This window comes from Silurus aristotelis, assembly GCF_946808225.1.
Source record: "Silurus aristotelis genome assembly, chromosome: 17".
Classification (NCBI taxonomy): domain Eukaryota; kingdom Metazoa; phylum Chordata; class Actinopteri; order Siluriformes; family Siluridae; genus Silurus; species Silurus aristotelis.
In genome coordinates, this window is record NC_139590.1 from 18,750,276 (window position 1) to 18,774,860 (window position 24,585).

General features: G+C 40.6%; 1 protein-coding gene across 5 annotated transcripts in view; it reads left to right on the forward strand.

Annotated features, from left to right (window-relative positions):
* Positions 1–24,585, forward strand: part of septin9a (septin 9a) — an 85,653-nt gene that overhangs the window by 31,690 nt on the left and 29,378 nt on the right. The gene's annotated exons all lie outside the window — the stretch shown is intronic.

A 24,585-nucleotide genomic window follows, 5' to 3' on the forward strand; every position in this document is an offset into this window, starting at 1 on the left:
AAATATGAAGTGCATGCTTTCAGATCAGATTTTGTGCATGAACTCAGTGTATTTAATTCGAATCCTTAGAACACGACTAAATTTCTGAAACCTACACATTCAAACGTCATCATTACTCAGAAATCTTTTAATGTAAATGTTAAGTGAAATGTTTAGTACTGTAACTGGTCTTTCATGACACTATATGCTGGGGTGTAAATTTGATGGGTACTTGCTATAAAATAAATGGTGCTTAAAAAAGTGCTTAAATCTGGTGTTCATTAAAGTATGGAAACCCTGAAAAAAGTGCAGCGATTTTAACGAACTTACCAATGTAACGTGTTTGCAACAGCAGCAGATTGTTAAAGTGATTATAGGCATAATAATGGTTTTATTGTTGTGTATGCAGTAGATATTGTGACTTTTTGTTCCATGAACTTTAGCATGTTCCACTCCTGGATCATGTTCGGCTCGTTTCTGCTGGTCAGACGTCTTTATTCATTCAGTACCTTCCATAATGCTGAGAAAATCATTTTCAAGTAAATTGATAACTGAAATTCAACTATAATTTAAAAAAGAACAAAAACACTCATGGCAACTAAGACGGTGTAATGGCTAATCAGAAGAAAGTTCAGGGTTGTGGTTCAATAAAATAGACTTCATTCAGAGAAAATAGAAATTAATTCCATAGTAGAAATGAAAAATCAAACTTCTATACCCTTTCCAATGCTCTTCACTTATTGGCCACCATAATGTTATATATAACGTATAAAGACTGCCGAAGTCTGTAAAAGGCATATGTTTTCCAGTGAGCTACTATTTTATCGGTTTCTATTTGCCCTGCTTTGAATTGAAATGGTTAATGTTGCTTCGGTTAAGGAAATCTTCTTAGGTGTGCTTCAGACTGAATGGTTACCCATGAGACAGACAAAAAAAAAAAATCCTGTGCAGATGAGAAGAACAGAAGTCTCTTATAGAAACTAATTTGCCCTGTGGAGCTCTGGAGCAGGGTGACGTCAGGCAGCTAGCATGTGATGGGGAAGGACTGAGGTGCAGAAACTTGTGCTCGGCTGAAAGCCACGGAGAAACCATTGCGCTCGAAACTTTTCCTTTTTCTTTTTCCAACCTTTTGTTTTTCCACAACTGAAAGTGTTTTTATAATTATCAGGACAGTATGCGATCAGTCCACACGCTGACCCGATTCATTGCTGTCTTTCTGTTGATTTAGGTTTTGTTATTTATTAGGTATTCAGTATTAATGGAAACTTCTGCAGCTGGGAGTTTTGCTACCTAGAGCAGGTTTGGACTCCATCAGTCTATAAAAAAAATGGGCCATTATTGTTTTCATGATAAATGGATTCCCTTTGTTATTTGAGGTCTAAGTTTTCAACAAAACTCTTTATTCTCCTGGCAAAACAAGAATAACCTTTTATTTTTAATTAAATTTTTTTTACGATTTTTGGTGGTTTGTTCTGGAAGTCAGGGATAGAGTTTGATTAAGGCTGTGTTCACACTTGACATTGAACACAGGAAATCTTGCCGATTATGCTATAACCGGTGTTTAGTCTTTAAACACTTGAGAACACTTGTTTAGGTCACCCTTTGGCGTATCGACCTCCTGTTAGTCGCACGACTGCGATATCACCAAACATGGATTTTGGGGTGCAGCAACATGCAAAAATTCTTCACATTGTGCTTGTGTTTCAGATCTTTACTGTTCATATACGTTCAGTAGGAGTCAAAGGAGTGAAAAGTGGTTTGTGACCGCTGTTTTATACTGATCTTGACCCCCTGCCTGAGTAATTTGTTTGCACTCTTGGGTTTGGCGAAGCAGATGGCTGCAGATAAACTTAGGAATGTGTTTTATATGAAAGTGGGGCTTGTGACTTAATGCACTAAAATCAATCATTAAATTGAATGTAACTTATATTAGCTTATATATACACTATATTGCCAAAAGTAGATTTTATTGCCAAATTGAAGATCTGGTTTACATGATTTGTAGCGGAAGATCTTGAGTGGCCTGCAATAGAGCTCTGATCTCATCCCTACTGAACACCTTTGGGATGAATTGGAACGCTGACTGCACCCCAGGTCTCCTCACCTACATCAGTACCTGCCTTTCGTAACACCCTTGTGGCTGATAAACACAAATATCCATAAGCACACTCCAAAGTCTAGTGGAACAGCTTCACAGAAGAGTGGAAGGAATTATAAGAGCAAAATGGGACTAAATGTGGAACGCAATGCTCAAAAATCACATACCGTACTTATGACCAGGTGACCCAATACTCTTGGCAATATTGTGTTTATGTATGTATATGTGTGTGTATGTGTGTGTGTGTGTGTGTGTGTGTGTGTGTGTGTGTATATATATATACATACACGTATATACATATACATCAGAACACTAAACTGATGGTATACATTCCAATAAAGTGAGTGGTAAAGGAATTAAAAGCGTGTATTCGTGTGTAAATGTTGATGCATGTGGAATCTCTAGCTGTTGCTGTACTGACTAAGCCAGATAATTGCGATTTGTCTGAGCTGGATGAGATTGAATCTGTTTGCTCAGGACGGCTTTAATGTTGTGGTGGGATGATTTCTTGGCAACGTTTTTGTTTAATCATTGCGTCTTGGCTTACTTAAAGATACTTTGAGGTCCTTTGCCAAGAGGTTGGGCACTTTTCCATAAGGAATGTGCATGTAATCAGTGAGGCTTGAAGGACTGCTGGAAGGTGTGACCTTCTAGAAATGTGTGATATAAAAATAGAAGGCTTGTCATTTACAGCTGTACATGTTTGTGATGCCCGAATCTGAATGAGTGATCAGAAAGAGGGAAAGACTTAAGAGATTTGTAAGGACTGCTTGAGATAAAAGTATTGAAAATTATCTAAAAGCTATTAGTCAAATAAGTGTATTCACAAATATAGTGACCAAACTGACCAGAACTGTTTACTGTGTTTATTGGTAGAGAATTCTTGTCAGTTTAGTCACTATTATTTATTAATATATTTACCAATCAGAAAAGAGTATTCTTACCAACTATAATATGAGTCTTTAGACATAACCAGCTATCCAGAACTATTGTGTTTTGCAAAGTCGAGTGAGACAAATGGAAACTCTAACCGAATATACAAACCATGAGAGCTGAGAGCTGAATCAGACCTGCAGACATGGTTTCTCAAATATTCTTTTGAATCAGTCCTGTTACAGGAACCTATTTCTGCACACTCATACACTCTGGCAGAACAAGGAGAAAGATGTGACCATGCTGAGTTTGACAGTGAGCGGTAATTGAACTGAAATGTTGCCTTGCTCACATCTTGAAAAGTTTTTTTTTTTTTTTTTTTTTTTTTTTTGTCGGTGTCTGGGTTTTCTCTAAGCCATATATTCAACACCACAGCATAAAACTATTACTTTTGAAAATGTGAACAGGATTCAATCCTACAGTCGAGTCCATACATCGTTGTCACTCTACACCACCACAATCGATTTTGAAACGATCAAGATGTGATTTAGGAATTTTTTTTGTATAGTCCCTCAATATTTTAAAGTAATTGGACAAGCAAGTATTCAATTCAATTCAATTCATTTTTATTTGTATAGCGCTTTTAACAATGAACATTGTCTCAAAGCAGCTTTACACAGATAATGTGGTGATTAAAAATGAATATGTTCTTTATGAGTAAGTTTGTCCCTGATGAGCAAGCCGGTGGCGACTGGCGACTGTGGCAAGGAAAAACTCCCCGAGATGGCATAAGGAAGAAACCTTGAGAGGAACCAGACTCAAGAGGGAACCCATCCTCATCTGGGTTGCACCAAATGTCCATTTGTGGCGGGTATACAATGTTGCGGGGTGCAGTGATGATGATCAAAAGCGAAGTGTATTTCTGAGTCAGTGTAGGAGACTGTTGACATCAACTACAGTCCAATCCAGGCAGGCCTGGATGAAGTGGGAAGATCCACGGGGGGGAGAGGCGCAGGAACAGTGGTCACTGGAGCCTTAGGAGCATGTTTAACTCGAGAGAGAGAGAGAGAGAGAGAGAGAGAGAGAGAGAGAGAAGAGGGTGACAGGAAGAGAAGGATATGGATTATTAAGTGTACTTATTGTTGCATGAGAGTTAAAGTCACTGTGCAGTTTGGACTCCGGCAAGACTCGCTATAGCAGCATAACTAAAAGGGAGAACCAGAAGGCAACACAGACATGAGGGATCTCTGGGATAAGAGACGGCCCACCACACCACCATCAACAAACCTGAGTGAACACGTGAATGTGAGGGGACGACAGCGTACAAATATCCCAGTTCACCAAACACTCTATCAATTTTTCCTCCAGATCTGAGCCTTTACCTGAGAAAAAATCTACTGATTAAAGGCTTGACTGAATAAATATGTTTTCAACCTCGACTTGAACACTGAGACTGTGTCTGAGTCCCGAACACTGATAGGAAGGCTGTTCCATAACTGCGGGGCTTTATAAGAGAAAGATCTGCCCCCTGCTGTAATCTTTATTATTGGAGGAACCAACAGATAGCCAGCACCTTTTGATCTAAGTAGGCGTGGAGGATCATACTGGTACAGAAGTTCACTCAGATACGGTGGTGCGAGACCATTAAGTGCTTTATATGTCAGTAGTAGAATTTTATAATCAATGCGAGATTTGATTGGGAGCCAGTGTAGACTGATTAATACAGGGGTGATGTGGTCATATTTCCTAGATCTAGTGAGGACTCTGCATTCTGAACTAACTGAAGCTTATTTATGCACCTACTCGCACACCCAGACAGTAAAGCGTTACAGTAGTCTAATCTAGAAGTAACAAAAGCATGAACTAGTTTTTTTGCATCCTGTAACGACATCATATTTCTAATTTTAGCAATATTTCTAAGGTGAAAGAAGGCGATCCTGGTAATATTATTCACGTGAGCCTCAAAGGAAAGACTCGAGTCAATAATCACACCAAGGTCTTTGACAGCCGTACACGCTGAAACAGAAACACCATCCAGAGATGTTAGGTAATCGGAAAGTTTGCTTCTAGCTGCATGTGGTCCTAGTAAAAGTACTTCCGTCTTATCTGAGTTTAGCTGAAGAAAGTTATCGAGCATCCACTGTCTGAAGTCCTTTACACATTTTTTCAACATTGTTAAGCTGATCTCTCTCATCTGGCTTTGCTGAAATATATAGCTGTGTATCATGAGCATAGCAATGGAATCTAATACCATGTTTATGAATAATTTCTCCAAGAGGCAGCATATATAAAGAGAAAAGCAGAGGGCCTAAGACAGATCCTTGAGGAACACCAAACTTTACCTCAGAGAGTGTGGAGAACTCACCATTAACATCAACAAACTGATAGCGATCAGTCAAATAAGACCTGAGCCAAGAGAGAGCCGTTGCCTTTATTCCAACAACGTTCTCAAGTCTAGCAAGTAGTATAGTGTGATCAATGGTGTCAAAAGCTGCACTAAGGTCGAGCAAAACAAGTAAGGAGACAAAACCCTGATCAGAGGCCAATAACAGGTCATTTACCACCTTAACTAGCGCCGTCTCTGTGCTATGATGAGGCCGAAATCCTGACTGATACATTTCAAAAATATTATTCATAAGTAGGTGTGAGCATAACTGCTGTGCTACAACCTTTTCCAAAATTTTGGCTATGAAGGGGAGATTTGATATTAGTCTGTAGTTGGACAGCTGACATGGGTCAAGGTCAGGTTTCTTAATTAGGGGGTGGATAACTGCCAGATTGAAGGATTTTGGTACAAAACCAGTGCTAATGGAAGAGTTTATTATTTTTAAAACAGGTTCAATTACCTCTGGAATGATCTGTTTAAAGAAACTTGTAGGCAAGGGATGTTGTTTTGCTGGGAAGTATGTGTTGCTGGACGGTCTCAGTCGCATTCAGGGTGTTGTTCAGCTGTTTTACACACTTTCTTATTACTTTACTGAGCTACAGGAGTGATATGAGCTATATAAGAGTCGTGTAACTTATAGTAAATGGCAATTTGGATAAACGGATTAAGGCACAAGATGATTTTGATAAAATGCTTAATAATATGTTGAGATCTTCTTCCGGCTTCTGCCATTAGTTGGTCACCACAGCGGATCATCTGTCTCCATACCCCTCTGTCCTCCAATCTGCCTCTTTCAACCCAACTACCTGCATGTCTTCCCTCACCACATCCATAAAGCGCCCCCTTGGTCTTCCTCTTTTCCTCTTTCCTGGTGGCTCCATCCTCAGCGTTTTCCTACCGATTTACCCCATGTCCCTCCTCTGCACATGTCCAAAACAACTCAATCTCGCCTCCCTCACCTTGTCTCCAAAACGTCCTACATGCACTGTCCCTCTAATAAACTCATTGCACTGCAGTCGCCAGTAACCTCTTTAAATTAACTTAAGCGTTCATTTTTTTTATATTTATTGCCTTTTTAATGTGCTTTAGTTCTCTTGTGCAAAGGAAAATGCGAGTACAGAAACAATAGCCCTGTTAGTGCTACTACAACAATGCACTGACTCAGAAATACACTTCGCTTTTGATCATCATCACTGCACCCCGCAACATTGTATACCCGCCACAAATGGACATTCGGTGTAACCCAGATGAGGATGGGTTCCCTCTTGAGTCTGGTTCCTCTCAAGGTTTCTTCCTTATGCCATCTCGGGGAGTTTTTTCTTGCCACAGTCGCCAGTCGCCACCGGCTTGCTCATCAGGGACAAACTTACTCATAAAGAACATATTCATTTTTAATCACCGCATTATCTGTGTAAAGCTGCTTTGAGACAATGTTCATTGTTAAAAGCGCTATACAAATAAAAATGAATTGAATTGAATATTTATGGCAGGAAACACTCAAAACAACTACTTCTTCTTTCGGCTGCTCCCATTAGGGGTCGCCACAGCGGATCATTCGTCTCCATACCACCCTGTCCTCTACATCTGCCTCTTTCACATCAACTACCTGCATGTCTTCCCTCACCACATATACGAACCTCCTCCTTGGCCTACCTCTTTTCCTCCTACCTGGTGACTCCATCCTCAGCATTCTTCTACCAATATAATTCGTGTCCCTCCTCTGCACATGTCCAAACCATCTCAATCTCACCTCCCTCACCTTGTCACCAAAACATCCTACATGCGCTGTCCCTCTAATAAACTCATTTCTAATCTTGTCCATCCTCGTCACTCCCAACGAAAACCTCAACATCTTCAGCTCTGCTACCTCCAGCTCCACCTCCTGTCTTTTACTCAATGCCACTGTCTCTAATCCATACAACATCGCAGGTTTTACCACAGACCTATAAACTTTCCCTTTCATTCTTGCAGATACCCCACTATCACAAATCACTCTTCTCCACCCACTCCACCCTGCCTGCACTCTTTTCTTCACTTCTCTAACACACTCTCCATTACTTTGCACTGTTGACCCCAGGTACATGAACTCCTCCACCTTCTCCACCTTTTCTCCTTGCAACCGCATCACTCCACTGCCCTCCCTCTCATTCACACACATGTACTCTGTCTTACTCCTACTGACTTTCATTCCCCTTCTCTCCAGCGCATATCTCCACCTCTCGAGGCTCTTCTCAACCTGCTCCCTACTCTCACCACAAATCACAATATCTGCAAACATCATAGTCCAGGGAGACTCCTGTCTGACCTCGTCTGTCAACCTGTCCATCACCACTGCAAACAGGAAAGGGCTCAGGGCCGATCCTTGATGCAGTCCAACCTTTACCCTGAACCAGTCTGTCGTACCTACTGCACACTTCACTGCCGTCACACTGTCCTCATACAGTACATGTCCTGCACCACCCTCACATACTTCTCTGACACACCTGACTTCCTCATACAATACCACAACTCGCTTTCTCTAAATCCACAAATACACAATGCAATTCCTTCTGTCTTTCTCTATACTTCTCCATCAACATCCTCAAAGCAAATAAGGCATATGTGGTGCTCTTCCTCGGCATGAAACCATACTGTTGCTCACAGATGGTCACCTTCTCTCAGCCTGGCTTCCACTACTCTTTCCCATAACTTCATGGTGTGACTGATCAACTTAATTCCCCTGTAGTTACTGCAGGTCTGCACATCTTCCTTATGCTTAAAGATCAGTACCAGCACACTCCTTCTCCATTCCTCAGGCATCTTCTCACCTTCCAAAATCCTGTTAAACAATCTGGATAAAAACTCCACTGCCATCTCTCCTAAAATTCTCCACGCTTCTGTGTCATCTGGTCCAACCGACTTTCCATTCTTCATCCTCTTAATCGCTGCTCTTACTTCCTCCTTACTAATCCTATCTACATCCTGCTTTACCAACTCCACATCATCCAACCTTCTCTTTCTCTGATTTACCTCATTCATCAGCTGCTCAAAATACTCCCTCCGCCTTCTCAACACACTCTCCTCACTAGTCAACACATTTCCCTCTCCATCCTTTATTGCTCTTACTTGCAGTACATCCTTCCCAGCTCGGTCCCTCTGCCTGGCCAATCGGTATAAATCCTTTTCTCCTTCCTTAGTGTCCAACCTCTCATACAGCTCCTCATATGCCTTTTCCTTGGCTTTCGCCACATCCCTCTTTACCTGCTGCCGCATCTCCTTGTTCTCCTGCCTACTCTTCTCATCACTCTGTCTATCCCACTTCTGTTTTGCCAACCTCTTTCTCCTTATGCTCTCCTGCACTTCCTCATTCCACCACCACGTCTCCTGTCTTGCTTTCTATTTCCAGATGTCACACAAAGTACTTTTCTAGCTGCCTCCCTCATCACTCCTGCAGTAGTTACCCAATCATCCAGCACCTCTTCACCACCACCAAGCGCCTGTCTGACCTCTTCCCTGAACCTCACACTACACTCTTCCTCCTTCAGTTTCCACCATCTTATTCTTCTTTCAGTCCTTACTCTCCTCCTCTTCTTCTTCACCTCCAAAACCATCCTACAGACCACCATCCGATGCTGTCTAGCTACACTTTCCCCTGCCAACACCTTACAGTCTCCAATCTCCTTCAGGTTGCATCTTCTGCATAGCACATAGTCCACCTGTGTGTACCTTCCTCCACTCTTATACGTCACCCTATGATCCTCCTTCTTCTTAAAATAAGTCTTCACCACTGTCATTTCCATCCTTTTAGCAAAATCTACCACCATCTGCCCTTCCACATTCCTCTCCTTAAAACCATAACTACCCATCACCTCCTCATCACCTCTGTTCCCTTCACCTACATGCCCATTAAAGTCTGCCCCAATCACCAGGTACTCCTAGGTACAACCATCTACCACTTCATCTAATTCACTCCAGAATCTTTTCTTCTCCTCCATCTTACAGCCAACTTGTGGAGCATAGACACTGATGACATTTATCATCATCCCTTCAACTTCCACCTTCACGATCATCACCCTATCAGAAACTCTCTTCACCTCCACTACACTCTTACTGTACTCTTCCTTTAGAATCACCCCTACACCATTTCTCTTTTCATCCAAACCATGATAAAACAGTTTAAACCCACCTCCAATGTTCCTGGCCTTACTCCCTTTCCACTTCGTCTCCTGAACACACAACATATATACCTTTCTCCTCTCCATCATATCAGCTACCTCTTTCCCTTTACCAGTCATAGTACCAACATTTAAAGTACCAACCCGAACCTCCACTCTCCTTCACTTCTCCTTTCCCTGCCGTCTCTGTAGACATCTTCCTCCTCTCCTTCTCCTCCTTCGGCCAACAGTAGCCCAATTTCCACCGGTACCCTGTTGGCTAACGATACCTGTGGCGGTCGTTGTTAAAACCGGGCCTCGACCGATCCGGTATGAAATTCTCATTTGTGATCCGCATATTTGATTTGGCACATGTTTTACGCTGGATGCCCTTCCTAACGCAACCCTCCCCATTTAACGGGGCTTGGGACCGGCACTAAGAGTGCACTGGTTTGTGCATTCATAATGGCTGGGTTATCAGGAAACGCTCAAAACAAAGACAGTTTATTATTACTTTAAAAAAAAGGAATGTCAGTCTATCCAAAAACATCTCAAGAACTTTAAATGTACCATTTAAGTGCAATCTCAGTCGTCCCACAAAAAGAAGACCAAAAGCTACCTCTGCTGCAGAGGATACATTTTTCAGAATTACCAGCCTCGATTGGGCAGACATATTCAGGTGGCAGACATATTTCAAAAGCAACTGTTCAGGGGGACTGTGTGAGTCAGGCCTTCATGGTCGTATTGCAGCAAAGAAACCATTACTTCAGAAGAACAACAAGCAAGGAGACTTGCTTGATCCGAAAAGCACAAGAAATGGACATTTAGATCAGTAGAAAACTGTTCTTTGGTCTGTTGAGTCCTGTTTGGAGATTTTTGGGTCCTAACCAGCGGTTTTTTTTTCTTTTTCTCTTTACCTATAGAGGGTGAACAGGTGGTTTGTGAATGTGTGGTTCCCAGTGTAATGGTGTGGGGGTGCTTTGCTGGGAACAGTGCTGGTGATTTAGTCAAAATTTGAGGGTGCACTTAACCAGCATGGCTACCACAGCATTTTGCAGTGACATGTCATCCTACCTGGTTTGCACTTAGTGGGGCCATCCTTTGTTTTACAACAGGACAATGATCGCAAACACACCTGTAGGTTATGTAAGAGCTTTTTGTTCAAGAAGGACCATGACCAATCACTCAGCCTATAGTTGCCTGGCAGAAAAGTACATTTAACAAACAGAGGCTACATTGTTTGTACTATAATTCCATTTTTCCAAGCAGAGTAAATACTAAAATATTAATTAATGTACCTGGCTGACAGACTGTGTGTGTGTCTGTGTGTATATGTGTGTGTGTATATGTGTGTGTGTGTGTGTGTGTGTGTATATATATATATATAGTACAGACACACCTTCTCATTCAAAGAGTTTTCTTTATTTTCATGACTATGAAAATTGTAGAGTCACACTGAAGGCATCAAGGGCTATTTGACCAAGAAGGTGAGTGATGGGGTGCTGCGCCAGATGACCTGGCCTCCACAGTCACCGGACCTGAACCCAATCGAGATGGTTTAGGGGTGAGCTGGACCGCAGAGTGAAGGCAAAAGGGCCAACAAGTGCCAAGCATCTCTCGGGGAACTCCTTCAAGACTGTTGGAAGACCATTTCAGGTGACTACCTCTTGAAGCTCATCAAGAGAATGCCAAGAGTGTGCAAAGCAGTAATCAAAGCAAAAGGTGGCTACTTTGAAGAGCCTAGAATATGACATTTTTTTGTTGTTTCACACTTTTTTGTTATGTATTTAATTCATAGTTTTGATGCCTTCAGTGTGAATCTACAATTTTTATAGTCATGAAAATAAAGAAAACTCTTTGAATGAGAAGGTGTGTCCAAACTTTTGGTCTGTACTGTATATATATATATAATAGCCTATTCTTTAATATATTTAACTCTCTTTTAAGAAGTAACAGTCACTTTGTGGTTAAACATAAAGCTGGACAGATTTACATGCTATTATGTAACGTGAGGACACCACAGATCATGGTAGGCTTGTCTGATATGATGGTTTAATCACTACATATCACTCTTCAATAATATTCTTTGACATTTACACTGATTATTTTATCACATCAGACCTGCCAGCTGGGTCTCCGTAATGACGTGGGTGAAGAGCCAATTGGCAGTTTAATCTACAGTCGCTTGCTCTCTATGATAAGTGATGCAGCCTGGAAGTCATGTCCTCTTTTTTTCTTTTCTATTACTGTAAATAGAGAATATTATGAGGTTGAAAAAGATCTGTCAGTGTACATTTGACTTGGCTTAGATTTACAAGGTTTTAGGTTTATATACACAGTGGTGTGAGAAAGCGATTTATTTTTATTTTTTTTGCATGTTTGTCACATTTTAATGTTTCAGATCATCAAACTAATTTAAATATTATTAATAGATAACACAAGTGAACACAACATGCACTTTGTAAATAAAGGTTTTTTTTTATTATTGAGGGATAACAGGTTTCCTGGTGGTCTAGTGGTTAGGATGCGGCGCTCTCACTGCTGCGGCCCGGGTTCGATCCCCGGTCAGGGAACCGACCCCAGCCACTTTCAGTGCCGGTCCCAAGCCCGGATAAATTGGGGAGGGTTGCATTAGGCAGGGCATCCAGCGTAAAAACGTGCCAAATCAAACATGCGGAGGATCCACTGTGGCGACCCCTAATGGGAGAAGCCGAAAGAAATACATGCAAAAAAAAAAAACAAATTACCAAGGGGTAAAAACACTTTTTCACACCACTGTATATACACACCAATATACCGAAACTACCACTTTAAAAACATATGTATAATGATGATCATAGGAAGATCTACTTAGCCCAACTTTTAAAAAAAGTTTTAATGATGGAAATTATTCCTGTTTTATTAATTAATTTATTTTTATTTCTCATAGCCATGACCTCTTTTTAACTTGTTGCCCATAAATGTGATTTGCTACGTTGGAAACTTTGATACTAGAGGAATAATTTTTCTCCCTTAGTCCACATTAATTCACTTTAGTTGTTAGCACATATGCTAGTCATTTTCACTTCTTTGGCAACAAAGCACAGGACATTGCTAGCACACTGAAGCTAGTGTCCAGTGGGCAAATTAATGCATTAATCATGTCCTGATCAAGCTGATGAATGTAGAATGGAGTATTTGTTTTAAGATCTACGCAGTGTTCACACTTGGGGCCAGTACTCAAGGCTGCACCCGGGACTGATTCTGGGTTCTTTTTTAATATCCCACAGAAGACTTTCATCCGAACCGTGGATCTATTGCGCAAAAAAAAAAAAAAACCTTAGTTTTGAACATTTATCATTAATCATTTTATTGTTGATTACAGGCCAGAATTTGTTCATTTGAAATGCTCTCTCAACAGAAAGGAAAGCTAATGATCATTCTCTGGTCCTCTGAAAGTCAGATTTTATGTATCAGTAAGGCATTCTGCCCATGAACAGAGATCAAACAAAATCCACCGATTTCACAAGCTGCGTGTGCCAAATGCTTGAAGAAAACACCATTCCAATTGATCTATAGATCAGGATTTTACTTTACACTCCATGTGTGTGTTCTGTCTGCAAGTCGGTGCACTAAAATCAGTGATGTGTTTATCCCGATATGTTTACCAGTAAGCTCCTGCATGCATGGTCATGTTCCTGCACAAAACTATGGATATGTGCAGGTCCTAAAGGAGACCCGTAATGTGGACTGCGCCAGAGTTCAATTGAAAAGAGAAAAAAAAAATACACTAAGGGGAGCAGGGATTGTGAACGAAACAGGATTCACACTTTACAGCTGGACCCTTGCAGTTCTGCTGTACAAAAATACACCGCATGGACACACAGGTGGGACATACAGCATTACGCAATCAAAAGGCGTTCTCGCTGTAAAAACAAACCTGCTATTACGAGCCCCTCCTCCAAAGGACCCTAGAATTCGTCAAGGGTGTGAAGTCGAGCGTTCAAGTGTGAAAACACCCTCAAAGGGAATTGAGTAGCGTCACCATGCTATTCCTGTGGGCTGCACTCAGATTTTTTCCATTGTTTTAACAACAGGCATATATAATACAGAACTATTACACGTCTGTTGCTATAATTAAGGGAATAAAAGAAAGAAAAATCTCTCAGTTCAGCCAGACTGCGAGTCGAATCGGAGCAGCAGCAGCAAGAAGACACCCGATACTGATTACATTATTATTTAAATATATATTTGTAGCATTCTCTTGCACTCGTTGCCTGGAGGCTCATCATATGTGCATGCTGGAACTTGAGAATGAAACAAGGCACTGTCTTTACATTTGGACATTATAGATTTGCTGCACATTGAACCTTACAGTCAGTTACACTAAAGGAAAACGAAATCGAAATGTTGGACCAGATGCTGTCATTAGTTTAGCACTTAGTAAATGTTGGAGACTTTTCAGTTCTAAATGCAGGGGAGGTATTTTCGTATTCGACTGCTCTCCATGTGCTCCAGATGTGCGTGTCTGACCTGTGTTGGAGGGGTGAGCGGAGTAGGAGTGCATTCCAGAGCACAGTGAAAAAGCCAGGAAGTCATCTCTGTCCATTTACTTTGTCTGGGACGGACATTCTTCTGACTCATCAAACCCCTTTGTCAACACCAGGGATGGAGACCATGAGGCGTCCTTTGGAAAGTAAATAACGCAAGCTTTCCAGAGACTGAGGCAACGTGACTCCACGCTTTGAGCCGAATGACCCCTTTGCTTGTGATGATTCACTTGAGCCTCTTTATCTCGCACACAGAGGCTCCCACTAGGCCGAGGGAGTAGAACTTGCGCTTGTCACATGAGAGCAAGTGATAAATTTTGTAGTTTGTGCTTTGGGTAATTTCTAGCAGCAACCAGTCGGAAGCAGAGAGGGAGGAATATTCAAGAGGACAGAAGTGAATAAAAGTCTTTGACATTAAATGGCTCTAGAGACACATTCCTTGGATGGAGAACGACAAAGAGAGGCTCTGGTTCGGGAGATTACTACTGTTCATTAATTTTTATTTGTTACTTGGATATCAAAAACAATGGACATTTGTCTGATGTAGAAAATCTTTATCTGGAGAATTTTTGTGTGTGTGTGTGTGTGTGTGTGTGTGTGTGTGTGTGTGTGTGTGTGTGTGTGTGTGTGTGTGTGTGTGTGTGTGTGTGTGTGTGTGTGTGTGTGTGTGTGTGTGTGTGTACTTAGGTTACCAAAAGTCACCGGACAATTGGTTGGTTGCTTAGCATTTTAATGGCCATGTTTGCACTACTAACTTATTATTTTACACACAAGTAAGTGTATAAAAGGGCTGATCATGTGTGAGATTTAATTATAGAATCTGTTGATATTAAACCTAAAGAACTGTCACTGCCAGTGACCAGTGTCTCTGTAAACGCTAGAATACAACAGTTGCTTAGATTAAGGATATCCACCAGGAGTACATTTCTGTGGTAAATTTCACTTCTGATAAATTAAATGTTTATGGAACAAAATTATATGGACATGGGTCAACTTGTGTCTAAATAATGTCAAGAGTATAGAGAAGGAAAGGAACTGTTCATGATCTGAAGCATACCACTTCATCTAAATGCACTAGTGTGGACGACTGCTAGTGGATTTGTTTTCCTGGTGTTTTCTGACGTGTGTGCTGAGAAAAGCGACAGAGTGAATTTTAATTAGTTGTACAGTGACCCCAAGCATTCTTTAGAAGGAAGTGGAATGTTGTGTAATCACAAGACCGTAGCCACTTGTTTACTTATTTAACTTGCTGAAGGCAAAAATTAAATCCAGATGCCAACATGAGAGCACAATGATTAATTCTAGCACTTTTCTAAATATTTGTGTGGTGCCCATGTGTGCCATCTTCTGCGCTTCAGTGGCTAATAAATAAAGGGCACGTGATTGGCTACTTAGTATGAGTGTTGTGTGTAGACACACAGGAGGTTTACATAACCTAGCTACTTACATTACGTTGAATTGATTGTATTTTTATTGTTATTGTATTTTATTATATATAATAATAGAATTTAGAATAATAGCTTTCAGTAGAAGTAAAAAAAATAGTTTTCAAACGTGAACTGTAAAAAATTAAATGCAAAAATAGGATTTGCTAGTACTTAGTAGAGTTTACCACAAAAGAACAAGTTAAGGAAGTGGGAAAGAAAAGGATAAACTCATCATCTTAGTCTTGGTTGTTATTTCCAGTAAAGGTTTGTGACACGTGTACATTCAAAGTCTGTAAATCTTTTTGTCGTTTTAAAAGGTTTTATCTGACGAATCAGTTGTCTTCTGTACTTTTTCTTAGCTGTTGTTGCATTTTAAATCCAAAAGCAATAGTAAAATAATGGGGAAAAAGTTATTAAAATGTATTACTGAAATCATACAATGTAAAATAATTATGCAAATGATCCAATAAACTCACACAATTGAAATTCATTGCATCATTACACCAATGAATCCCTTTAGAATAGCAAAGTAATGAATTTTTTTTTTTTTTTTTTTGCTTTAATGATTTTGTAGCTTCAAATAGGTGTTAATAGCGGTCAAACGCTCACAGTCACACTAACAGTTACAACTTGTTGAATATAGGCTTGTCACAACCATATCACTTGTGTTAGTTCCTTACCCAAAAAATGTGCAGCTCCACTCAGCTCCAGCAGGAGTAGCTGTTAGTCAGGTAAAGAGCCATGCGATTCTCTGTTACAGGTAAGAATGACAGATTCTCAGTTTCGCAGAGGCACTGCTTATGCTATTAGAATTGCATATACAAAAATCAGGGTGCTGTTTGTGCGCTGTAAGTGAGAACCACAACATTTTTATTTCAATATCACTCCAACAAATGGCAAATGTTTAAAAATGTTTTTTTTTATAAAATCCATCTTGTACTACCTTTCTGTTCAGTTTTGTCCAATCAACAGCCAAACGACAACATTCCCTCTTTATACCTTACTTTTGTTTTCTACAAATCATTGTTTTTATCCAAACAAACGTAACCCCACCACGCAGTCGCTCCAGCACTGCAGGTGGCGCTTTTTACAAGTCACAGTTACATATGCCGTCTTTATATGAAGCATGTGGAATCCGATTCAAGAATATCAGTTGAGGGTTTACAGGTCTTAATGGGCTCAGTGGCCACGTTGCCACTGATTCCCATTACATGATGGTTAGTGATTCTTTTTTTTTTTTCTTTAGGGCTCCATCTTCAGCATTCTTCTACCTAAATACCACATGTCCTTCTTCTGCCCATTCACCAAAGCATCTCAATCGTGCCTCTCTCACCCTGTCTGCCGTCTTACCTGCGCGGTTCTTCTAATAAACTCGTTTCTAATCCTGTCCATCCTCGTCGCTCCCAATGACAACCTCAACATCTTCAGCTCTGCTACCTCCAGCTCCACCTCCTGTCTTTTACTCAATGCCACTGTCTCTAATCCATACAACATCGCAGGTCTCACCACAGTCCTATAAACATTTCCTTGCATTCTTGCAGATACTCTTCTATCACAAATCACTCCTGCCACTCTTCTTTACCCACTCCACCCTGCCTGCACTCTTTTCTTCACTGCCCTCACAATCAACCATCTTAAACATAATTGATGTGGGTCAGGATTCTCGCTATTTCCAGCAGAGTTCAATGTCATAATAATGAGAAGTCCAATGGAAAATTTGACGAGACCATAAGCACTGGACATGAAGATTCTTAACTCCTGACCAACAGGCCCATGTGAGGGCCGTCACTAAACTGTAGCCACGTGACTGAAGTACACAGATGTATAGGATGTCTTTAGTAGGATATAATGCAGCTGGTTTCACCTGCAGAGACGTGATAAAAAATTCAAAGCTCATCTTCAGCTGACAGAAAACATTCTGTTTATACTGTTTATTTTATAAGAGAAGAAAAGGCTAACAGTTGACCGGTGGCGTTTGGACACTCCCGCTGTAAATAATTCCCTGGAAACTAAAGATCCAAGGGGTCCAACATGTTCCAGCATGACAATGGCCCTGTACACAAAGGTTCATGAGCACATGGTTAACTAATTCTCTGAGCTCTGACCCTGCACCCTATTGAAACCTATTGGATGAATGTGAAAACTGACGGTACCCCAGGCCTCCTCACCTCATCAACACCAGTATCTGCCTTTACTAACGCCCCTTTAGCTTGAGCTAAAATCTCCACAAAATCTAATGAAATCTTCCCAGAAGGGTGAAGGTTATTATAAGGTTATTATTATATATAAGACTGCATGTGGAATTGGATGTTCAAAAAGCACACATCGAAGCAACGGTCACTCGTGATGGTCTGCTCTTTAATAGACTTTCTTAAGCACTTTATATAGCATCTGGATAGAACAAGTTTTGGGAACAAGCTTCCATTGAAGGACTTGAGGGATCTTATGAAAAGTAAGCAGTGAACTAGCAGTGAAATGAAAACCTGAACGACCGCTAAATCGTGCATTAAGTGAGGTATAAAATATGAAAAAAAAAAGAAGTATGAGAAGACATGAGAAATCATATTATAAAATGATCGGTGGTATTTACAAAAATAGTGCAAAATATATTATATATTTAGACGTGCAAAGGAAGTACAAAGAACAACATGTAATGGAGGTACAACGGACCAAAAACAATGATTACGACAACGTGCATTGTGCAGATGTAGAATGAAGAGTTTAGATATACAATTTCCCTCTGATTCGTGGCATGTTTTTCAGTCAAAGTTTACCGCAGGTGTGTACATTCTCTTAGAAAATAAACAATATGTAGAACCACATAATGCATTGGTCTCAGCCAGGATAGTTATCGATCTGTGAGCTGGAGAAAACAATGCTGTTGATGGCATTCGCGTGTCAGTTGGAGGTTGGGAAGCTGATCTGTTTGAGCAGAGAGTACGGACGAGCTGGTCAGAGAGTACGATGTTGTGTGCATTCTAGATTACAATTAAACTAAAAACAGACCAACATGTAGATAAGAGTCATGTAATAAACCAAAACCATACCATCTAGAGACGTACCAGCACCATTTGGATCTCACTTCATGTAGAGTTTGGATATTGGACCTTCTGTGAGTGTTTAAAGGCTCTGGAGAAGCTGGTGTTGGATTTATGATGATCTCAAATGTTGAGCGATTTCTTGAGTGGTTCAGAAGCTCCTGGTTCCATAACGCCAATGACTGTATAAGACTGTAGAAGGAACATTGCTCACAATCTTACATTCCAGTGCTCCTGGTAGTTTTCACTCTCCAGTGTTTTGTATTGTTTTAAAGATTTATAATCTCACTCTTTTTCACCCGAATGAGGATGAGTTCCCTTTTGAGTCTGGTTCCTCTCAAGGTTTCTTCCTCATAACATCTAAGACAGTTTTTCACTGCCACAGACCCCCCAGGTTGCTCATCAGGGATAAATACACATCATTCACTTCAATTCTTTGATTCTGTTGGGAGACAATGTCCATTGTGAAAAGTGATCTAGAAATAAACTTGACTTAAAAATCTGTGTTCCGTTACTAATAACTTCCAGTGTGATGAACATGAAGGAGGAACATGCTCGGGGGTGAATGTTTTTTCTGGGCTTTCACTGGAGAGAATCCTCCCTTTAGTTCAGAACATTAGTAAGCATATTTCCTGCATTGCTTCTATGGTGAGGACGATGTTGGCATCATGAAATGGAAAGCTTTCTTCACCCTGACAAACGAGCTTTTCACTTAGCCTTTCTCAGCCGCCTCCGTTTCCTCCAACTTGCTCAGTCACAGTGACCGTGCAGCAGTCGGTGAGAGCAAAGCACCATTGTCCACTCGAGCTCGCACTCCAATCTGCCCTGCTTATGTTTAGTGAGGCAGTTATTCAAAATGATCCTGAATATGCTTTTAAATATTTGTCTGCTCATTAAAATTAGGCTTTATTGTGATGTGTATTATGCATGATCACTGCTATATCTTTCAATATAATGCCCATAGGCTGTATTTCTTTGTCTACCCTTCATGTAAACGTGTGCGCGCTAAGCACGAATGCAGCTTTTATTTAAATAATGAATATTTAAATGCCACGAGCGTGTATGATTGTCTCAGGCTGTGGTTCGAGGCTCTATTGGGCTGCATAACAATTCGCTTCAGTGTTCTTTGTATAGCACATTTAATGCTGAACCTTGTCCCAAAGCAGCCTAATGAATAGATTACACATCGATATTTTAGCAGCATAAATGAGTTCCTATAAGTTTGTCCCTAATGAGTGTGATGGTGCTGATCCAGGTGAGGTGAAAAACTCATCCTCATTAGTGAAGATCCATTCATTCTAGTTTCATCATTTTTGAGGTTATCAGCTGTTCACTGAGAGAGATTTGTGTGTGAAACTGTTCATGGCGATTGTAGTCCTAAACAATTGTTTATATTAATAAAGTCCAGTCCAGATCCACCCTCATTGTTCCTAAATTCCTGAACCCTTCACAGTAAGCTCATGGATCTGAAGGCTGTTCATGTGGAGTCTTCATCAGCTATAGCAAGTGGGTTCTAGTTCATGTCTGCTGGGATAAATGAGCAAAAGTCCTTTCACTATCTTTTATAATTAATCTGAAATGTGAACCTCTAACATTTGTTCTTTTGGTTGAAAATATGGTTGCAGGTTGCATAATTTCGCCCTTAGATTTTTATCTTTTTTGTATGACCCTAAGTTTATTGGTTGTTTTTGTCCCTTACTGAAATAAAGAACACCAGTGTTGTCTGAAATCCTCCAATCAAGCGAAGGCTTGATTATAAAGCGTACAGTGATTCCAAAATCATTGCTGTGCTGGATAACACGAACCACATGTTTGACAACTCTCGTGTTCACTTTTGTTGGGTATTTGCACTATGCTGACCACGTCTTTGCCAGCTATGTTTCATTTAAAGCCAGGAAGCCATTGTGCCAACACGTTCCTCTGAGACGGTCAATCTTCTGGAGGCCACAGCTCACCCAGACAGCCTGCAGGGACATGAAAGTCACAGCAAGAACAAAGATTTCTGGAGATTTTGTGGTTATGTTCAACTGCCTTGTCCCAGCTAGCATGAAATGACAAATTAGAGCTGACTTGCTCAATGGCTCAAACAAATTCGCAGGGTCTGGATTTCTTTAGTTTTTTTTAAAGGCTGCTACTGTATAATTAAGACATTTTACAGAAAAAGTAACTGGAACCTTGAGTCTTTTCTTATTTTAAAGTGCTTCAGTGAGAGCAGTATCGCATCGCACACCACTGGAATAATGATAAACAGGGTTTGTGTGTGAAGGCTGTTATGGGTCATCATAGCACATTGCTAACACAGCTGGAGTGCTGCTGTGACACGTCAGCTCACGATCTGCGTTTGTGTGAGAGAGAAAAAGAGAGCGAGCGAGCGAGAGACTTCCTATTGAGTTACTGAACATGATGTTGGCACTCGTTCCAGGAGAAGAGTCGGTTAGCTTTAATAAACACACCATAAATGAACAAAAGTGCGGCCTCGCTATCCAGGCGCAACAGTCGATCGAGCCTGTGAATGATTGTAAAGCGTTTTTTTAAATTGGTTATAGTGATATTTACAACAAGAACTGTCTCACAGAACCCTGTTGGTGGCTTACAGTGAGAATAAAGGTTGCAGTTTATGGTCTATAAACACTGTAGATTAGTGTTGCTATCGATTATAGTATATCGTATTATAGTAATCGAGTACAGTGGTACCTTTACCTACGAGTGCATTAATGTACGAGTTTTCCGAGGTATGAGCGGTCACTCGGTCGATTTTTTTGCTTTGTTACGAGAGCAAAAAATTGAGGTACGAGCTCGAGACGCCGCTGCTAGATGGCGAAGCGAAGCCAGAAAGCGAAGATTGTGACGAAAATTAAGATAAGCAAAAAAATTTAAAGTTTAGAGATACGTAGTGTACAGGAGTGATAGTAAAAAACTAGTTTTTCCTCCTCTGCTTATCGCTTCTAGCCCCGCCCCCCCCTCCGCCAGCGTCTTCGTTAGCTCAAGTCGTCTCATCTTTAAGGTAAATACACTGAAAAAAACCCTTATTATATCTTTACATACTATTTCTATTATGTTTTTTTTATACAAGATTTGTTATTTAGAAATGTATTTTCCTTATTTAATAACATGAAACATAAAAACGGGGTGTCATTTTGAGGGTTGGAACGGATTAATGCCATTTTAAGTATTTTCAATGGGGAAAATTGATTTTGCGAGCAAATTGAGATACGAGCTTGTCCACGGAACAAACTCGTAGGTCAAGGTACCACTGTATTTGAACGATTATTCCATCGATTAATCGGATAAGAAGTACTTTTTCATTATTAAAGAGCAATAACAAGCCCGGATAAATAGGGGGGGGGGGGGTTGCGTTAGGAAGGGCATCCAGCGTAAAAACGTGCCAAATCAAACATGCGGATGATCCGCTGTGGCGACCCCTAATGGGAGAAGCTGAAAGAAAGTTTTAATAATAAATAAGAGAGCGAAAATAAGACGGGCCTCTCAAAAATGAACGTTATTTGATTTTTTATTTTATTTTGAAAGATTTCCATTTTTATTGCTGAAATTACATACACGCATATCAGTGAAAACTAAAACTATTTAGTGCATTTATCTACAATATTACATCAAAATACAAGTGCAGTTGTGTTCAAAAAGTCACTCTGCAGTGGGCGTGTAGAGAAGGTTATGGGAAACTTTTCGTTTAATGAAACTCAGAATTATTCTCACTCTTGTATTTATTTATTGACTCTCGCACGGTATCGCGATGCGGTTTTCTTCTTTCCGGAAAAAAGCTGCTTGAAATTTTCCACATCCTGAATCCGTTGTGTTTATCAGAGTTTTAAAAACGTGTTTTTGACCGCACTGTATATAAATACAAATATATAGAAATCTATTTCAAAATACTTCAAAAACCGTAATCGCACTTTCTTTATGTTTTAGTTTGATATGATCGCAAACTTTTTCTTTGGCCCGAATCTTCTCCTCACCCCTCACTGTTTTCTTCCCGTTTCTCCGTTGTTCATTCTGCAGTGTCTCCTGTGTTACCTGTCCAGCGTGCTCCAGAGTTTAGCGGCCGGTGCGTTGGTAATAATGGTCTGTGGGAAACACAGTGTGTAGCCAAATGGACAAAAGCAAGTTTTAAGGAATTTTGTAATCGAAATACTCGAGGAATCGTTACAGCCCTACTGTAGATTATTTCAGTGTCGAGCACAAAACATAAATATCTAAATATTTTCCTAACTGTAGTAATGTGCAGCATTTGTTATTGTAGTAAGCGCCGATTCACAGAGACGTGGAACGTGTGCGGCACATTATCCTACACTGATGTTGATAATAAAGTGTTCTATAACAAAGATCGATGTATAATTATTATGCTTTCTGCAGGGTGATGTTTATCTCAAATGGAAGGAGTCATCAGTGTCGGCACGTTTGTGGGTCATACTGTGTGTGTGTGTGTGTGTGTGTGTGTGTGTATATATGTGTGTGTGTGTGTGTGTGTGTGTGTGTGTGTGTGTGTGTGTCAGTAAGTTTGTCACAGGACCGGGGATTGCGCTTTCAGGTTTCCCAGACACAAGCCTGTTTTTTCGGTTGTATTATTTCCGAGAGGAAACGAGGGCGTGAGGGTTTCAGTGATTGGTGGGATTGTTTTGCAGACATTCTATAACGCGTGTGTGTGTGTGTGTGTGTGTGTGTGTGTGTGTGTGTGTGTGTGTGTGTGTGTGTGTTTGTGTGTGTGTGTACTAGAGAGAGGATTTCCAAAGCATGTTAGATTTGTCTGACTTGCTTCCAGCGTTCCCAGGAACATTTCAGGATCCACTGGGACCATGACCCCTACAAGTCAAGTTCAAATGTATGCAGATCAGGAAGAGTAAGATCCTTTGGTAACACGTATTATCATGTAATACTGATGGCACTTCTGCCGGATTTGTGCACATGCGAGATTTTCACAGATGCCTACTCAACATCACTGCTACACTGCTCTGAGTACAGTTGAAAGAAGATTGGTTTTTCTTCTCTCTCTAAACCCCTAAAGTACACAGCTGGAAAAACTTGAGCAGCTGTAAATGGGACGGAAATGAACAGACATGGGGGGTGGGGTGCTCGAGGACTGGATATTCCAAAGCGCACAGTTCACTCTCTCTAAAAGGGATAGTCCAGGGGTGAGATTTACACAATTTCACTTTCCTTCAAATGTAACCGCTCAGTAAGTAGTAAAAAGTAAGGAACGAGTAGAGCTTTCTGAGCGTAATGCATCCTAAACAGAAGCAATTTTAGTTTACGAAAGATTCAGAAACACTGATGGAGCTTATATTTTGCATTTCCTGATGTCCACAAAAATCCGTAAAAGGCAGCATTCACATCATATTCACACAAACAACAGATAAACAGAAACAAGAATCTATTTTGTTCTTTTTCGAGTGATGTCCGTGCCATTAAATTAATAAGTGTGTGTGTGTGTGTGTGTGTGTGTGTGTGTGTGTGTGTGTGTGTGTGTGTGTGTGTGTGTGTGTGAGAAGTTTATTTCTATAGCGCTTTTCACAACAGACATTGTTTTAAAGCAGCTTTACAGAATTTAACAGTTAATGTGAACGATGTGTCTTTATCCCTGATGAGCAGCCATGGCGACTGTGGCAAGGAAAAACTCCCCGAGATGGCATAAGGAAGAAACCTTGAGAGGAACCAGACTCAAGAGGGAACCCATCCTCATCTGGGTTACACCGAATGTCCATTTATAGCAGATATAAAAATATTAATGTTAATATTATATTAATGCATTCATTACTTAAAAAAAAGGCTTTCGCAGAAGAAAGGGAAGTGCATATTGCGGCGTTCCCACTAAAACACTCGCGCTACAAGCCACAGTAAACTTCTCCAAACATCAAGCATTTTTTTTTTTAATGTTGCCTTATAAAACCCAATGCTGAAACTTGAAACCCTGGTGGACAGGAAGTTGGTTGGGATTCCAAGAGTGTTGTGGCCTATGTTTTACGATTCTTCATGCCTGGAGTTCCATAGTTTCTGAATGTGTGTGTGTGTGTGTGTGTGTGTGTGTGTGTGTGTGTGTGTGTGTGTGTGTGTGTGTGTGTGTGTGTGTGTGGTGTGAATGCCGGTCCGGTATCAGGAACACTTTACAC